Below are 18826 nucleotides of genomic sequence, written 5' to 3'. Positions count from 1 at the left end.
CAGTTATTTGTTATATGAGTGATTACACTCTTGTTTTTTCTTAAGAAATATATTTTTAAAATTTTAATGAAAACTTAGAAACATATGCAAAAGTAGAATAGTATCAGGTTGGTGCAAAAGTAATTGTGGTTTTTGCCATTACTTTCAATCTGTCAACTAATGGCAATGATCCTGATTTGAATCTAATTCAGACATCCAATTAGAAACTTGACGCCAGGCACAGTGGCTCACGCCTGTAATCCCTGCACTTTGGGAGGCCCAGGTGGGTGGATTGTTTGAGTCCAGAAGTTTGAGATTAGCCTGGGCAACATGACAAAACCCCATCTGTACTGCAAAAACTACAAATATTTAGCTGGGCATGGTGGCGTGCACCTGTAGTCTCAGCTACTGGAGAGGCTGAGGTGGGAGGATTGCCTGAGTCTAGGAAGTCAAAGCCACAGTGAGCAGTGATCACACCGCTGTACTCCAGCCTGCTTGACAGAGTGAGAGCCCCATCTCAAAAAAATTAATTAATTAATTAAAATAAAAAAATTGTAACCACAATATTCTCACACCTAAAACATTAAAAATACCTTCTTAATATCATAAAATACCCAGTGTTCAAGGTTTTTGTTTGTTTGTTTTTGTTTTTGAGATAGAGTCTTGCTCCATTGCCCAGGCTGGCGTGCAATTGCATGATCTTGGCTCACTGCAACCCCTGCCTCCTAGGTTCAAGCGATCCTCAGCCTCCCGAATATCTGGGACTACAGGCATGCACCACCAAGCCTGGCTTATTTTTTTGTATTTTTGGTAGAGAAGGGGTTTTGCCATGTTGGCCAGGCTGGTCTTGAATTCCTGGTCTCAAGTGATCTGCCCGCCTCGGCCTCCCAAATTGCTGGGATTACAGGCGTGAGCCACTGTGCCTGGCATCAAGTTTCTAATTGGATGTCTGAATTAGATTCAAATCAGGATCATTGACATTAGTTGATAGATCTCTTAAGTCTATTTGACATAAAGTTCTCCATGGTTCTCTTTCTTTTTTCTTGCAATTTACTTGTTGAAGACAGTGGGTCATTTGCCTGTAGAGTCTCTCACAGTGTGGATTTTGTAGATTGCATTCTTGTGGTATCATTTAACATGTTCCTCTGTGCTTTTATTTGTTGCTCGGCTTTATTTGGGTGTGGTTGATTGATAGTAAACTGCATCTATTGAAAGTATACAGTTTTATAAATTTTCACAGATGTATACATCCACGAAACCATTACCACAATTGAGATAGTGAACATAGCCATTGTCCCGACGTGTATTCCTGACTCATCACTCCCCCATGGATGCCACCCTCCCATAAGAAAGCACGGTTCTGATTTGTGTTACTATACTTTAGTTTGCATTTCTTAGTGTTTTAGCTAGAATCATAGAATATGTACTTTTTTGTCTGGCTTCTTTCACTCAGCATAATTATTTTGAGATTAGTCGATGTTATTGTTTGCATAAATATTTCATTCCTGTTTATTGCTAAATAATATTCAATTGAATGGCTACATCATGATTTGTTGATAGCCATTTGAATTTTTTGTAGTTTTTGGCTATTACAAACAAAGCTGCTCTGAACATCTGTGTACAAGTTTTTACATGGGTGTGTATTTCCTTTCCTCTTGGGAATTTCCTAAGGGTGGAATGACTGGATCATATTGTAAGCATGTGTTTAACTGCACTACCATGAGAGTGCCGTTTCCTCTGCATTCTCACCAATACTTGTTATGGTCAGTCTTTTTCACTGAAACCATTCTATTAGGTTGGTACAAAAGTACTTGCAGTGTTTGCTCTCAAAAGCAATGGCAAAAACCGCAATTACTTTTGCACCAACCTCATATGTGAGTTGTGTGTGTGTGTGAATTCTAGCTCCTTTGGTAGAATTTTAAAATTAGCTTGCTAATTTGTACAGAAAAAGCTTCCTGGTATTTTGATTAAGATTGTGTTGAATATAGGGATCAAAGCAGGAGAACTGATGTGTTAAATATTGACGGTTCTGGCCGAGCGTGGTGGCTCACACCGGTAATCCCAGCATTTTGGGAGGCTGAGGCAGGTGGATCACCTGAGGCCAGGAGTTCGAGACCAGCCTGCGAAACCCCATCTCTACTAAAAATACAAAAAATAGCCAGGCATGGTGGCAGGCGCCTGTAATTCCAGCCCTTCGGGAGGCTGCGGCAGGAGAATCGCTTGAGCCCAGGAGGCGGAGGTTGCAGTTAGCCAAGATTGTGCCACTGGGCGACAAGGGTGAAACTCCATCTCAGTAAAAAAAGAAAAAAAAAAAAAAAAAGGACTATTCTGACCCAATAACCAGGTATATCTTTCTACTTGTTTGTCTTTGAGAGCTTCTTTCAGCAAGGTTTCATAGTTTAGAGTGTACTAGTTTTCTGCATCTTTTATCAGATATCTCTGTTTCACATTTTTAACGTTTTATAAAATCATATTTTTAAAAGATGTAATTTCTGATTGTTTCTGGCATACAAAAATATAATTTTCCCTAGTCTACACATCTTATATCCTGCAATCTTGCCTGAAGTCATTTATTAGTACTAGTAGCTTTTTTTTTTTTTTTTTTTGCATTTCTTTGGATTGTCTACATAGACAAATACAGTTTTACCTCTTCCTTTCTAATCAGGATGCCTTTTATGTATTTTTTCCCTTTTATTACTGGCTACAAACTCAGAACAATGTTTGAAAGAAGTGGTGAGAGCTTGTCTTGTCTTGTTTCTGATCTCAGGAGGAAAGCATTCAGTCTTTCATCACTAAGTGTGATTTTTTGTTGTAGGTGGTTTGCAGATTTTTTTTTTTTTTTTTATCAGATTCCTTTCTATTCCTAGTTTTCTAAGAGATTTTTTCTAAAAAATCAGGAACGGGCATTGAATTTTTTTGAATACTTTTTATGTCTCTGTAAGTGATCATATGGTTTCTGTTTTTTAGTTACTATTGTGAGTTACATTGATCGATTTTTCTAATAATGACCACCCTTTAATTTCTGACACATAGTCAGTCCAATTGGTTATTATCCTTTTAGTATATTGTCAGATTCAAATTGCTAAAATTTGTTTAGACTTTTTTTCCCTATCTGTATTTATGAGCATTATTGGTCTGTAGTTTTCTTTTCTCACAATGTGTTTTTCTGGTTTTGGTATCTGGGTAATGCTTGCTTCATGGAACAAATTGGGGGAGTATTTGCTCCTCTTCAATTTTTTGGAAGAGTTTGTGTGGAACTGGCATTTTTTCTTCCCCTAAATATTTGATAACATTCACGATGAAGTGATGTGGACTGAAAGTTTTCTTTGTGGGAAGGTTTCAACTACAGCTGCAACTTCTAAAATAGATAAGGGGCTATTCCCCTTAACCATTGCTTCTTAAGTGAGCTTTTGTAGTTTGTATCTTTCATGAATTTGTCTGTTTAATCTAAGTTTTCAGATTTATTCGCATAAAGAGTTCACAATATTCTCTTATCCTTTTAATATCTATAGAATCTATAGTGATGGCAGCTGTCTTATTTTTGATCTTGATAATTTTTATTTTCTTTCCCTTTTTCCTGATCTATCTGGCTAGAAGTTTATCAGTTTTATTTATCTTTTTAAACAACTAGCTTTTATTTTTATTGATTTTCTGTATTGTTTTTCTATTTTGTAGTTTATTGATTTTCATTCTCACTATTTTCTTTGATAATGATGATGATGATTATTATTGTTATTATTTGAGACAGGGTCTTGCTCTGTTGTCCAGGCTAGATTGTAGTGGTGTGATCTTGGCTCACTGCAACCTCTGCCTTCTGGTTTCAACTGATTCTCATGCCTCAGCCTCCCAAGTAGCTGGGACTACAGGTGCACGCCACCACAACTGGCTAATTTTTGTATTTTTAGTAGAAATGGTGTTTCACCATGTTGGCCAGACTGGTCTAGAACTCCTGACTTCAAGTGATCTGCCCGCCTCAGCCTCCCAGTGTGCTGGGATTACAGGCATGAGCCGCTGCACCCGGCCTCTTTGTTTATTTTAAATTTAATATCTCTTCTTATTCTAGTTTTGTAAAGGGAAAGTTGAACTCACTGATTTAATATCTGATTCTTTTCTTTTCTTCTTTTTTCTTTTGAGATAGGTTCTTGCTCTGTTACCCAAACTGGAGTACAGCTCACACTGTAGCCTCAACCTCTTGGGCGGAAGTGATCCTCCCATCTCAGCCTCCTGAGTAGCTGAGACTACAGGCGCATGCCACCATGCCCAGCTAATTTTTAAAGCATTTTTTATAGAGACAAGGTCTCACTATGTTGGCCAGGCTGATTTCTAATTCCTGGGCTCGAGTGATCTGCCTCGGCCTCCCAAAGTGTTGGGATTACAGGCATGAGCCATTGCAGCCAGCAGACCTTTATTATTTTCTAATATAGGCATTTAGTGCTATAAATTTCCCACTAAATGATGTGTTAGCAGCCTCCCACAGATTTTGATATGTTGTATTTTCACTTTCATTCAGTTCAAAATATAAATGTCTTTTGACTTTTTTCTTTGATCCATGGGTTATTTTGAAGTATGGTATTTAATTTCCCAACACTGGGGGTTTTCCAGAGATCTTTTTGTTGCTGATTTTTAATTAACTCTATTTTGGTCAGATAACACACTTTTTATGACTTGAATCCTTCTGAATTTATTGAGATTTGTTTTATGACCCGGAATGTGGTCTATTTTGGTAAATGTTCTATGTACACTTGAGAAGAATGTGTATTCTGTGGTTGTTGGATGGAATATTCTGTAAATGTCAATCAGGTCAAGTGGATTGATAGTGTTATTCATCTTCTACATTCTTGTTGACTTTCTATATAGTTGTTCTATTCATTATTGATGATATTAAAATTTCTGACTATGATTGTGGATTTTTAAATTTCTCCCTGCAGTGCTATCATTTTTTACTTCATGTGTTTTGAAACTCTGTTATTAGGTACATAGGTGTTTAGAATTGTTATGTTCTTTTGATTAATTGTCCCCCTTTATTATAAAATGAACTTCTTTTTATCTTATAGTAGTTTTTGCTTTGAAGTATACCTTGTCTAATATTAGTATAGCCACTCCAGCTATCTTTGAACTGCGTTAACATGCTATGTAATTTTCCATCTTTTTACTCTTAACCTATCGATGTCTTCATATTTAAAGTGTGTTTCTTGTAGACAGCATAAAGTCTGGTCCTGCCTTTTAAAAAAATGCAATCTGGTAATTCCTGTATTTTAATTGGGAGTGTTTAGATCATTTACATTTAATGTGTTTATTAATGTAGTTACTTTTAAGTCTATCATCTTATTATTTGTGTTCTATTTCCCATCATTCTTTGTTTCCTTTTTCCTTTTGTTCTGACTTTTTTTGGATTTTCATTTTATTTTTTAAAATTGACAAATAATAATTGTATATATTCATGGAACACATAGTGATGTTTCAGTACATATAATATATAGTGATCAGATCAGGGTAATTAGCATATTCATCGTCTCAAACATTTTATTGTTTCTTTGTTTTGGGAACATTCAGTATCCTCCTGGATTAATTTTTTAATGATCCCATTTTATTTATTATTATTGTTTTTGAGACAGAGGCTTGCTCTGTTGCCCAGGCTGGCGTGCAGTGGTACAATCTCAGCTCACTACAACCTCCGGCTCCCGGGTTCAAGTGATTCTCATGCCTCAGCCTCCTGAGTAGCTGAGATTACAGGTATGCACCACCATGCCCAGCTAATTTTTTTGTATTTTTAGTAGAGATGGGGTTTCACTGTATTGGCCAGGCTGGTCTCCAACTCCTGGCCTCAAGTAATCTGCCTGCCTTGGCCTCCCAACGTGCTGGGATTACAGGTGTGAACCACCACGCCTGGCCTGTGATTCCATTTTATATGGTGCACTCTTAGTAAATTATTAGCTATAACTCTTTGTTTTGTTATTTTGATAGTTGTTTTAGGGTTTATAAGGTACATGTTTATTTATCGCAGTCTATCTTCAAGCAAGTACTATTATACCACTTCATGTACAGTATAAGCTTACAATAATGTACTTCTATTGACTCCTTCCTATTCTTTATACTTATTGTCATGTATCTTATTTTTGTTTATGTTTTAAAATCCAGAATATATTGTTAGTATTTTTGTATGGTCAATTTTATATAAGGAGTTTCAAAAATAAAAAAAAATTATGTATTTACTTACATAGTTACCATTTTTGGTATTCATCATTCCTTTGTCTAGATCCAGATTTCCATCTGGTATTATTTTTTTCTAATTGAAGGACTCACTTTGACATTTCTTATAGTGTGGATCTGCTGGTGATTAATTTCTTCAGCTTTTGTAAGTCTTTACTTCACTTTCATTTTTCAATATTTTAACTAAGTATAGTGAAAATATTTTATTGTCAATTACACTGAGAATGTTTTTCTTTCAGTAGTGTAATCATGTTTATCTGCTGTCTTCTTGATGGCCTTATTTCTGACAAGAAATCTGTGCCATCCTTATTTTGATTTCTGTCTACATGACATGCCTTTTCTTTTTTCTTTGGCTGCCTCTAAGATGTTCTTTTACTAACTGGTCTTTACAAATTTGATTATAATATGTAATTTTCTCCAGTTTTTTTTTTTTTTTTTTTTTGGCATGGATGTGTGCTTGGATTCTTTGAGCTTCTTAGATCTATGGCAAGTTTAGAAAATTTTTAATCATTGTTTCTTCAGATATTTTTTCTGTCCCCACTTCGTTCCTGTTATTTGGTGACTCAAATTATATACATAATAGGCTGTTTGCCTTGTCCCACAACTCACTGATGCTTTTTTAAAATTAATAGACTTTATTTTTTAGAGCAGTTTTAGATGTACAGAAAAATCATGCAAATAATTCCGATATGTCCATTCTCCCCTCTCCTTCCTATAGTTTTTTTAGTGTGATACATTAGTTACAATTGATGAACCAACACTGATGCATTATTGCTAACTCAAGTCCATAGTTTACATTAGGGTTCACTGTTTGTGTTGTACATTCTAGGTATTTTGACAAATGATGATATCATATATCCACCATTATAGTATCATACAGAACTACTTCTCTGCCTTGAAAAACATCCCCTATGCTCCACCTGAATGTACCTGCTTTCCCTTTCCCTGGAAACCGCTATCTTTTATTGCCTTTTCCAGAATGTCATGTAGTTGGAATCACACAGTATGTAGCCTTTTTCAAACTGATTTCTTTCATTTAGCAATACCCATTTACACTTCCTTCAGGTCTTATTATGGCTTGATAGCTTATCTCGTTTTATCTATCAATAATATTCTATTGTATATATGTTTGTTTTTACCATTCACCTGTTGAAGGACATCCTGGTTGCTTCCAGTTTGGGACAATTATGAATAAAGCCATAATAAACATTCATATGCAGGTTTTTATGTAGACATATGTTTTCAACCCAATTACTTAAATACCTAGGAACATGGTTGCTGGATTGTATGGTAAGAGTATGTTTAATTTTGTAAGAAACTACCAAATTGTCTTCTAGAGTGGCTGCAACATTTTGTATTCCCACCAGCAATAAATGAGAGTTCCTTTTGCTTCGGATCCTTGTTAGCCTCTGGTATTGTCAGATTTTTAGTCATTCTGCTAAATGGCATATAGTGCTATCCCATTGTTGGTTTGATTTGCAATTTCCTAAAGACATATGATGTTGAGCATATTTTCTATGTTTATTTCTAATTTATATATCTTCTTTGATGAGGTGTCTGCTTAGATCTCCTGCCATTTTAAATTTGGCTTGTTTCTTACTGTTGAGTTTTAAAAGATCGTCACATATTTTGGATACCAGTCTTTTATGTGTTTGGCAAATATTTTCTCCTACTGTGCAACTTGTCTTTGTATTCTCTTATCGAGGACTTTCTCAGATCAGAAGTTTGTAATTTTTAATGAAGTCCGATTTTTCAGGTATTTCTTTCATGGATCAGGGTTTTGGTGTTGTATAATAAAAGTCATTGCCAAGCCCGGGGTTATTTAGATTTTCTCCTATGTCATCTTCTAGTAGTTTACATTTAGGTCTATGATTCATTTTGAGCAAATTTTTATGAAAGGTGTAAGGTCTGTGTCTAGAACCTTCTCTCCCTCACTCTCTTCTTCCCTCCCTCCCTCCCTGTTGTTTCTGCATGTGATATTGCGTGTCCACTTGTTTCGGCCCCATTTGTTGAGAAGACTACCCCTTGCTCCATTGCCTTTGCTACCCTTGAATTGCCTTTGCTCCTTTGTCAAAGATCAGTTGCCTACTTGTATGGGTCTATTTCTGGTCTGTGTTCTGTTCCACTGATCTGTTCCATCTATTCTTTTACTAATACTATACTGTCTTGATTACTGTACCTTTACAGTAAGTCTTTTAAGTCAGATGTTATTGGTTCCCTGACTGTTTTTCTTTAATACTGTGTTGGCTATTCTGGGTCGTTCATCTTTCCATATAAATTTTAGAACCAGTTTATCAATATCCACAAAATAACTTGCTGAAATTTTGACTGGGATGGCATTGAATCTATAGATCAACTGACATCTTGGTGATATTGAGTCTTCCTCTCCATAAACATGAAGTATCTATTCATTTAGATTTCTTTTCATTTCTTTAATCAGTTTTGTAGTTTTCCTCATATAGATCTTATACATATTTTATTAGATTTGTAACCAAGTATTTTTTAATGCTAATATAAATGGTATTGTGTCTGAAATTTCAAATTTCAGTGGTTTGTTGCTGGTATATATGAAAACAATTGACTTATGTTTAAATCTTTTGTCCTGGCAAGCTTGCTATAATTGATCATTGGTTCCAGTTTTCTTTTGTTAATTCTTTAGGATTTTTCTATATAAAAATCGTGTCATCTGTGAACAAGGACAGTTTTCATTGATTTCTTTCTACTCTGTGTATGTTTATCTCCTTTTCTTGTCTTAGGGCACCAGCTAGAACTTCCAGTACAATGTTGAATAGGAATGATGAGAGAGTACATCCTAATCTTAGGGGGAAGACATCCAGTTTCTCATAATGAGGTATGACAGGAGCTGTAGGTTTTTTATAGATGTTCTGTATTAAATTGAGGAATTTCTCCTCTATTTCTAGTTTGCTGAATTTTTATCAAGATGGAGGTTGGATTTTGTCAAATGCTTTTTATCCATTTATTCATATGAGCATATGATTTTTTTCTTTAGCTTCTTGATGTGACAGATTATATTTATTGACTTTTGACCGTTTTTTAAAACTATTTGTACAGACACTGTGATGATTTTAATTGCATATGAAATTAACTTTGTTATCTTATCTTCAGGCTTCTTTATCACATCAAAGGTTTACTTGCAAAATTGAACCATTGTTCTTATTCAGTAAATCCATGTTACAAGATGAGCCAGGATTTAGATATGTAAATATATGTAACTTTTTAGCATCTTTCATTTCAAATTAGAACCACGTATTTAGAATTTACTGCTGTAGTCTCGTGATAATGGCTGACATGAGAAGACATTTAAAAAATCCTGAAGTTATCCATACTTGCTATTTATTTAGTCTTCTTGTTTGGAACGAAAAGTAAATAATTCATGAATACTGCCACCTAAGCACCTGTTTCAAATGAAACATCATTCAGCTTGCAAAATAATGTCTTATAATTAAAGAAATAGCAGAAAACCTATGCTAGTTGCTTTTTTCTTCCTGGAGAAGTTGACAGGATAACTGCAATCCTAGGGACATCTCTGTGTTGAATCTGAGAGGTGGAACAAAAAGAAAAGTGGCCTTTTCCATTCCAAGCCATGGAGGTAATGTGTAGAGAAGAGACAACTACATTTAAAGAATACGGAAAGTAACTGGATAAAAGAAGCAGGACTGCCCACTTTAGGAGACAACATAGAGATACTTGCCAAGTCCCGAGTTCAGAATTTTTTTTTGAGATGCATATCAAAGCACCTAAAGTTTGAGAAAAAATGTTCTTCCTGTGATAAGGAACCTGCACTGGGGTTAATTTAAAAAGATGTCAGAAGTCGCAGAGAAGTGGTTCTCAAGCTTTTACGGAACACTGTCCTGTTTGAGAATCTGCTGATATTATGGACCTTCTTCTTTCTACAAAAATGTATAATTGTGCATAAAATTTCAGTAGTTTGTAGTCCCCTACTTAAGACCTTTGCTTTAGTGTAGATTATTACTCCCCTCTGTAAGGTAGGGAGGAAAAATATTCCATTCCTTTCCTCTGGTCAATATCTTTTTTCTTCTCCTTGCACAGTCCAACAGACACACTCGGCCTCCCAGAGACCAGCTGCACCCGCCCCCACCAAGAGACCAGTTTGCAGCAGTGTGATCATTCCACCATCTTTGCTGCCATTTGAATGTTGAACCAGCTTTGCATACCTGGAATAAATTCTATTTATCCATGGCATGTAGTTTTTAAAAAATACATTGTTGAATTTGATTTGCTAATGTTTTGCTGAGGATTTTTGCATTTATGTTCATGAAAGATACTGATCTGAAGTCTTCCTTTCTGGTAATTTCTTTATCTGGTTTTGATATTAGGGTAATGCCGGACTCACAGAATAAGACGTGTTCCCTCTGCTTCTATTTTCTGGAAGAGAATGTAGAGAATTAGTATCATTTCTTCCTTGAGTGGTACAGTTTTACCAGTGAAATCAACTGGACCCGGTGTTTTCTGTTTTGGAAGTTTATTAATTCCGGTTCAATTTTGTTAAAGATACAGGTCTATTCAGATTGTTTCTCTTTGTGTGAGTTTTGGTAGATTGTGTCTTTCAAGTAATTGGTCAATTTCGATTAAGTTATTAAATTTTGGACATAGAGTTGTTGCTCTTTTTATTTTTTTCTTTTTTCCTTCTGTGTAATTATGGGTAATTTCTATGTCTTCAAGTTCACTAGTCTTTTCTTCTGCGATGTCTCATCTGCTCTTAATCTTAGACAATATATTTTTCCTCTTAAACATTATAGATTCTCTCTCTAGAAGTTTAATTTGGGTATTTTGTATATCTTCCATATCTCTACCTAATGTTGAATATTTGGAGTATAATTTTCATAACTATTTTAATGTCTGTCTTTGATGATTTTTTTTTTTTTTGGAAATGGAGTCTTGTTCTATTGCCCAGGCTGGAGTGCAGTAGCATGATCTTGGCTCACTGCAACCTTTGCCTCACGGGTTCAAGCCATTCTCCTACCTCAGCCTCCTGAGTACCTGAGATTACAGGTGCCTGCCACGATGCCTAGCTTATTTTTATATTTTTAGTAGAGATGGGGTTTCACCATGTTGACCAGGCCGGTCTCAAGCTCTTGGCCTCATGTGATCCACCCGCCTTAGCCTCCCAAAGTGCTGGGATTATAGGTATAAGCCACTGCACCTAGCCTTTCTTTGCTAATTCTTACATCTATGTCAGTTCTTGGTCAGTTTGATTTATTAATTATTGTCCTCATTATAGTTTGTGTTTTTACCACCTCTATGCATGCTTGATAATCCCTGATGATTGAATGCCATATGTGAATTTTACTTTGTCAGGTGTTTAATATATTTGTATTTTTATAAATATTTGCTCTGGAATGCAATTTACTTGGAAATAGTTTGATCTTTCTGGGGTCTTGCTTTTATTATTTGTTAGGAAGGTTTAGAGCAATGCTTAGTCTAGGACTAACGATTCCACATGACTAAAGAAAGACCCTTGTGAGTGCTCCATCCAGTGCTCCATGAATTGTTCGATTTTACTGTCTATCTGGTGTCAGTAAGCACTGTTCTTAGCCCTGTGTGAGTGCCAGATAATATTGCTTTGAATCCTTTCAGATGTTTTTTTTTTTCTCCCCACAGCCTCAGGTTTCTTTTCTATTTTGTTTGTTTTAGAGATGGGTTCTCACTGTGTTGCCCAGGCTGTAGTGCAGTGGCTCTTCACAGGCATGATCATTACACACTACAGTCTTGAACTCCTGGGCTCAAGTGATCCTCCCACCTCAGCCTCCCGAGTAGCTGGGACTGTAGGCATGTGCCCACCATGCCTGGCCTAGCCTCGGGTATTTTTATTGCATACATGAGTCGACCAGTACTCTGCCGTTTCCATGAGCGAGACCCACTGCAGATTTCTGGTGCTCTCTCTCTGGGCAGTTACCCTTTCTCTGCAATCTGCTCTAGAAACTCTGCTGTTGTCTCCCTTCCTGGAGTGGAAAATCTCAAGACAAAAAGGAGATTGTAGGTAGATATCAGGAGGAACCTAGTAGAAGAAATTTCTTACTCTCATAGGCATCTATAGGCCAATGGAGATATTCAGCCCTGAAAAGTAAAAAGAAGCTTGCTTTCCAAATGATTCATCAGTTACTGTTTTCTTTCAGTGAATTGCAGATTTTAACACAAAGAAGAGTTTGTAGGCAGACATTGAGAAGAAGCTCTATCTCCTCAACTTAGGGAGTCTGCTGGGATCTGCCTCAGTTTGCCTGCCCTGGGTTATGGTTGCGAATCTCTGTTAATACAGTGATTGGGGAAAATTACAGGGTTCGTCTTATTTTGCATCTCTCAGAGATCACTGTCCTTTGTTGTTGTCTGATGTCCAGTGTCTTGAAAACTACTATTTCATTATTTTATATATATAAAAAAATATGTGTGTTTATATAAAAAATATTTTGTGTGTGTGTGTGTGTGTGTGTGTGTACTTGAGACAGGGTCTCGCTCCATTGCTCAGGCTGGAGTGCAGTCGGCTCACTGCAACCTCCGCCTCTTGGGCTCAAGCAATTCTTCTGCCTCAGCTTCCCAAGTAGCTGGGATTACAGGCGCCTGCCACCATGCCCGGCTAATTTTTGTATTTTTAGTAAAGATGGGGTTTTGCCATGTTGGCCAGGCTGGTCTCCAACTCCTGGCCTCAAGTGATCCACCCGCCTTGGCCTCCCAAAGTGCTGGGATTACAAGTGTGAGCCACCGTTCCCTGGCCTATTTCATATATTTTTAATGGTTTCTTGGTTGTTTTCAATGGTAGGATAAATCAAGATTCTGTTACTTCATCTTGGCTAGAAGCAGAAATTATTTAAGTTTTTATTGTGAGAATTTTCAGATACAGAGTCGTTAAAAGAATGGTGCAATGATTATTTGAATACTTAGCACCTGGATTCAGGAACCGTGTGCGTGTGTGTGTGTGTGCGCGTGCGTGCACAGGTGCACATGTGCATGCTCGTGCCATGTTTATATATTTGCTGGACCATTTGAAACTAAATTGTCGAGGTATCAGGACATTTCACCACTAAATCACTAAATACATTGGCATGAAACGCCTAAAAACGACAGTCTCCTGCATAATCACACCACCAGTATCACACCTAAGAAGATGAAATCATTGCCTTTATCATCTGTATTAGTTATCTGCTGCTGGGTAACAAAACACTCCAAAACATAGCATTTAACACCACAAATATTTTTATCTCACAGTGCCCGAGTGTTAGAAATCTGAAAGCAGCTTAGCTGGATGGTTCTGGCTCAGAGTCTCTCATGAGGTTGCAATAAAGCTTCCAGTTGAAGCAGACATCTCCAGACTTGTTCAGTGGCTGATGTCTGGAAGCCTGAGGTTCTTTCTCCATTGCTCGATCCAGTCTGCCTGCGCATTGTCGCAGCAGGGCAGATGCCTTCACCCAAAGCAAAGGATCTTTGTGTGTGTGTGTGTGTGTGTGTGTGTGTGTGTGTGTGTGCATGAGAGTGAGAGAAAGAGAGAGCAAGTACCCAAGACGGAAGCTGTAGTCTTTTATAACTATTCACAGCAGTGACTTACCATCACTTCTGCAGTATGGTATTAGACACATAGACCAATCCTAGTATAATGCAGGAAGGACTTTGTATGGGTGTGGGGGTGGGGATCACCATGGCCCGTCTTGGAGGCTGGCTACCTCACCATCTAATATCTGGTTCATCTTCAAATTTCTCCAAATGGCAAAAAACAAAAAACAAAAAAACAAAAACAAAAACAAAAAAACAGGATCCATTGCATTTGTCTGTTGTGTCTCTTTGGTCTTTCTAATCTATGACATTAGCTTTTTGAAAAGGCCAGTCTTCTAGAGCATCCCACAGTCTAGGCTTGCTGATTATTTCCTTGCTTGACTTGTTCCTCTATTCCCTGTATTTCCTATGGATTGAAAGTTTAGTCTACAGGCCTTTCAAATTCAGGTTAAACATCCTGCCAGGAAGATATAGCCAAAGCTATGTACTTCACCCGGAGGCATATGTGAGGAGGGACTGCTATTGGTGATGCTGTTTGATCATTTAATTCCAACTGCTTCTTAAACAGACTTTCAACCAGACTACCTGCTTTAAGCCCCATCTTCATGTCTCTTTCAGAGATACTTGGTGCCTTCAATTCCCAAGGGTTTCTGGAGACTTGCAGTGCTAATCAGCCAGCTTCTGAGCTTCCCCACCAGTAGCCTAGGTTTCCGCTTCCTCTGGTCTCTGCTAAAACAGTTATTATCCATCTAGTTTCATTAGTTTTGTTGCTCTCATCTCCTCTTCTCACTGGGACACTCTGAATACCTCCTCTAGGCATCTGTTCAGCTATGACTACGTGGTTCACATATTTTAAAGAAAGCTGCCTTTGGTTATATATCTTTTCATAGTTCCTGTTTAGAGATCACTGTCCTTTGGTTTTGTCCCAAACCAAACAAAACCCACATGTTGACTCTCATTTGGATGAACTCCATGGGGTGGCCCTCATTCTTGGGTCAGGGTAGCATTTTCCAGATTCACTTACTAAGATCTACAAAGGATTAGTAAATAGGCCTGTGAGGAAAGAGTTTTAGGCTCCATTTTTGAGATGCGGAAATGGATAAGGTAAAGTCTCAACGTCAGTACATGGCAGAATCCAGATTGGAAACAAGATCTGCTTGACTCAAAGTCTTTGCACCAGAGTGTAGTTGCAGTGAATATCACTTCAAATAAATGGAAGCCATTTGTCAGAGGTGTTAATCTCTCTCCGGGTAACAGGCATTTACGATTGAGCCATGAGTTTGTGTCTTATTAACTTTGTGCTCTTGGATGAGTTTCTTTGCCTCTTGGAGCCTTCCTTTTTTCGCCTATGATGTGGGTTGATAGTACGTAACTCACAGAGGTTTCTTATGGGCTAAAGAAGATGATGCTGCTTGCAAACGGGTTTCATGTAGCATTCTAAGAATATCAAATACAGAACCTGACTCCCATGCCTATTGATTCCAGCCTGGAGATGGACATAAATACCACTGTGGGGACTGTGGGGGCTAGAGGCCACATGCTAGTTGCCGTTGAAAAGGATGGGGACAGCTGCAGTTCCAGCTCTTCCCACACATGAGAACTTGAGCTCGGGATATAGATCTAATTTTCCAAGAGGAGCCAAAAACCTCAATTTGTTTACGAACGCTCCTGATTTTTAAATGTTGGCATCTGATTGAAACAGAAATCATGTGGACCAAAGTTCTTGACAGCAGGTGAAAGGAGTTTTGGCAGCAAAGCTCCCACAGTGCCGGGCTCTGTGCTAGGGTGGCTGGGGACAAAGGCAAGTCAGTCGGGCCTCCTGGGAGGCTGCAATCCAGGGGTGAGAGCGGCCTTCCATGGAAAAGGGGCACTATAATAGGATTTAGTTAAATGGGATTTGACCCACATTATCCTTGAGCTCCTTAGGCGTGGAACTGCAGAACGCTTTTTGTAGCTGAAATTGAAAAAGTAAAACAATTTGCAGCAGGCAGAGGGAATGTCTTGGGAAACGTTTCTAGGGCTTTCATGTTTCCTGAGGGCTTCCCCTATCTCATTTGAGTTATTCCATTAAATGAGCAATAATCCTATTTTCCTGGGCGGGGGGCACTACGGCTCATAGAAAATAAAGGTCTGAGAATCATACAAGCTGGGACAAGGGAGAGGCCAGCCTGGGACCCAGGATCAGGTAGGGAAGGGAAATTGGGGCCTGACAATATTTGAACACCTAGTGTTCATACTGATCTCATTGGATCTTCCAGGCAACATGTAAGGTCAATCTCATTATCCTCACTTTATAGCATTAACTGAGGCTCAGGGGGATGAAATGACTATTCAAAGACACAAACCCAAGACACTCAGGAAGGTACAAAGTGTCCATGCGCTCCTGAAATCATCTGCAAAATGTTTTATGTTTGTACTTCTGTCCATTTCCCAGGGTAAAGAGCCCAAAACTTTCAAAGGATTCTCAAAGGGGTCAATGATTCTCAAAGGTTAAAAGCCACTGATTTAAGCCAAGAATTTTCTGATTCCAAAGACTGTTCTTCGAGGCCCCCTCTGCCACACTTTGGTTAAGAGAATGTTCTTTAAAGTCAAACTGAAATAAGACCCAGATCTTACTAGCTGTGAGACCTTGTTTCCCCATCTATAAAATAGGGATTCAGCCGGGCATGGTGGCACGCACTTTTAGTCCCAGCTACTTGGAAGGCTGAGGTGGGAGGATGGCTTGAGCCCAGGAGGTCAAGGCTGCAGTGAGCTGTGATTGTGCCACTGCATTCCAGCCTGGGTGACAGAACAAGACCCCGCCTCTTAAAAAATAAAAAAGGATTAATTTATTTCACAAATATTTTATTGAGCCCCTGGCTCTGATTCAGACACCATTCTAGGTGCTGAGGACACACCAATGAATTAAACAGTGTCTCTGCTGTCATTCTTCTTTTTTTTTTTTTTTTCTTCGAGATGGAATTTCACTCTTGTTGCCCAGGCTGGAGTGTAATGGTGCCATCGCGGCTCATCGAACCTCAGCCTCCTGGGTTCAAGCGATTCTCCTGCCTCAGCCTCCTGAGTAGCTGGGATTACAGGTATGTGCCACCATGCCCGGCTAAGTTTGTATTTTTAGTAGAGATGGGGTTTCTCCATGTTGGTCAGACAGGTCTCAAACTCCCAACCTCAGGTGATCCACCCACCTCAGCCTCCCAAAGTGTTGGGATTACAGGCGTGAGCCACCTCACCTGGGCCTGTCATTATTCTTATATTATGTGGGAGGTTAAAGACAACAAGCAAACAGATACTTGTGAGATGGTGATAAGTGGTATGGAGGAAAATGAAGCGGGTAAGTGGGATATGGCATGCTTCAGGGCTGGGGCTAAATATTTTAGTATATTCACAGAGTTGGACAGTCATCACCACCACCCATTTTAAAGCATATTCCTTACCTCAAAAAGAAACCCCATTCTTCTAGGCATCATCCAAGCCCCATAATAACCCCCCCATTCCTGCCCTAAGCAACTACTTATTTCTGGACACCTCATAAAATGCAATCATATAATCTGTAGTCTTTTGTGACTTGAAGCTTCTTCATACAGTCTGGATATAAGAGTTTTAAAAATCTGATATACAGTTTGCAAATATGTTCTCTCAAGTCTGTGGGTTTTGATTTCCTCCTCTTAGCAGCATCTCTTGAAGAGCAGAATTTTGGTGAAGAGCAGAATTTTGATGAACTCCAGTTGATCAACTTTTTTCTTTATGGGTCCTTCTTCTAGTGTTATAGCTAAGAAATCTCTGCCTAATCTATGGTCAGAAGGATTTCCCCCTACGTTTTCTTTTAAAGGTATTTTTTTTTTAAAGAGAGACGAGAAATCTGTGTTCTATGTGCGACGTCTCCATTGGTAAGATTAAAATGAAACACGTTAAAAACACGTGGGAAAAAAAAAAAGACATGTATATGGGCTAGAAAAGGGCCATAGACTCTCACTTCTCATATATTAGTTTATGCTGCATGCAAAATTGCTTATATTTGGCCATTTTTTGATCTATAAAAACAGCAGTTTCATGCTGATGGCCTTTGCAGGTTATTAAGTTGTAGGTAATCAGGTGAGTCACAAGTGTGCATGGTATCACCACTAAATCACTAAATACATTGGCATGAAACGCCTAAAAAGAAGGACAGTCTCCTGCATAATCACACCACCAGTATCACACCTAAGAAGATGAAATCATTGCCTTTATCATCTGTATTAGTTATCTGCTGCTGCGTAACAAAACACTCCAAAACATAGCATTTAACACCGCAAATATTTTTATCTCACAGTGCCCGAGTGTTAGAAATCTGAAAGCAGCTTAGCTGGATGGTTCTGGCTCAGAGTCTCTCACAAGGTTGCAATAAAGCTTCCAGTTGAAGCAGACATCTCCAGACTTGTTCAGTGGCTGATGTCTGGAAGCCTGAGGTTCTTCCTCCATTGCTCAATCCAGTCTACCTGAGCATTGTCGCAGCAGGGCAGATGCCTTCACCCAAAGCAAAGGATCTTTTTTTTTTTTTTTGTGTGTGTGTGTGTGTGTGTGTGTGTGTGTGTGTGTGTGGTCTGTTTATTTGTTTTCTGGTCGAGGCCTTTGGGTTTGCTGAGCCTTCCCTATTATAGATGAGAAAACCAAGGCCTAATGAAGGGAAACATCTTGCCTGTGGATACCCAGCTGTTCTCCACTTACATGCAGGCATTGTGAAGCCCAAAGGTCCTCTGGCACTGTGCTTTCCAAAACAGAGCCCTCCACACTGTATTTGAGCTTCACATTTGAAATATGGATTTGAACATTGTAATAAACAGAACAAAAACCCTTGGATATATTGCATTCTAAATGTTAGCATTTGGAGATGGCCAGCACAGTTTCTTATGCTGTTAACTCAGTTGTCAGCAAGTTTGACACTGAAGTTTGTCCCGCTATCTCTGTATAAGTAAAGAGGACCCTAAAATTGCAAGCGAAGCAAGGTTCTAAATACTGCTAGGATTTTCAACTGCTATTACTTGGTGACCTGGGATTTTCTTAATGTATTTGCAACTTTAAAAAGTTTAAAATTTTTGAAGCTTAAAGTCAGTGCTGAGGTTGAGACATGGCTGTATCT

This window comes from Theropithecus gelada, chromosome 6 (assembly GCF_003255815.1).
Source record: "Theropithecus gelada isolate Dixy chromosome 6, Tgel_1.0, whole genome shotgun sequence".
Taxonomy (NCBI): Eukaryota; Metazoa; Chordata; class Mammalia; order Primates; family Cercopithecidae; genus Theropithecus; species Theropithecus gelada.
This window is presented reverse-complemented; position numbering follows the sequence as displayed.